General features: G+C 39.9%; 1 non-coding gene across 1 annotated transcript; it reads left to right on the top strand.

Moving 5' to 3' along the window:
* The first annotated feature begins 223 nt into the window (after nucleotides 1–223).
* On the top strand, nucleotides 224–330 carry LOC121211686 (small nucleolar RNA R71). Its single transcript, XR_005906905.1, has one exon. It is a non-coding gene; the product is annotated as a small nucleolar RNA R71 (small nucleolar RNA).
* The last annotated feature ends 234 nt before the right edge of the window (nucleotides 331–564 follow it).

Here is a 564-nt window from a genome sequence, read left to right as displayed (position 1 = left end):
TACTTGATTAGAGAGCATGGTGACTGAATAGACGTTAAAAACGTCGGCTATTTTTTTTGGTTTTGTCCTCATGACTTGCCACTGATAATTATTCAGTGACATCTCTTCTATAAATTCATATGCATCCTCAGGTGTCTTATTATTGATAGTTCCACCAGCGGCTGCGTCAATCATTTGTCGAGTCGAAGGATTCAGGCCATTTTGAACCTGTCACCAGAGTGGTAACCCATGATGAGGGCACCTTCTCAACAAATCCTTGTATCTCTCCCATGCATCGTAGAGTGTTTCTAAATCCATCTGCACAAAAGGAGAGATATCATTACGTAATTTGGCTGTTTTAGCCGATAGAAAATATTTTATTAAAAACTTTTTGGTCATTTGTTCCCAAGTAGTGATTGACCCTCGTGGTAACGAGTTCAACCACTGTTTAGCCTTATTCCTCAATGAAAAGGGAAACAACTGAAGGTGAATGGCATCATCAGAAACGCCATTGATTTTAAAAGTGTCGCAAAACTCTAAGAAATTCGCCAAGTGAGTGTTGGGATCCTCGTCTTGCAAACCATC

Source organism: Gossypium hirsutum, chromosome A12 (genome assembly GCF_007990345.1).
Source record: "Gossypium hirsutum isolate 1008001.06 chromosome A12, Gossypium_hirsutum_v2.1, whole genome shotgun sequence".
Classification (NCBI taxonomy): Eukaryota; Viridiplantae; Streptophyta; class Magnoliopsida; order Malvales; family Malvaceae; genus Gossypium; species Gossypium hirsutum.
The sequence above is the reverse complement of the archived record's forward strand: the minus strand, read 5'-3'. Positions and strand labels throughout refer to the sequence as shown.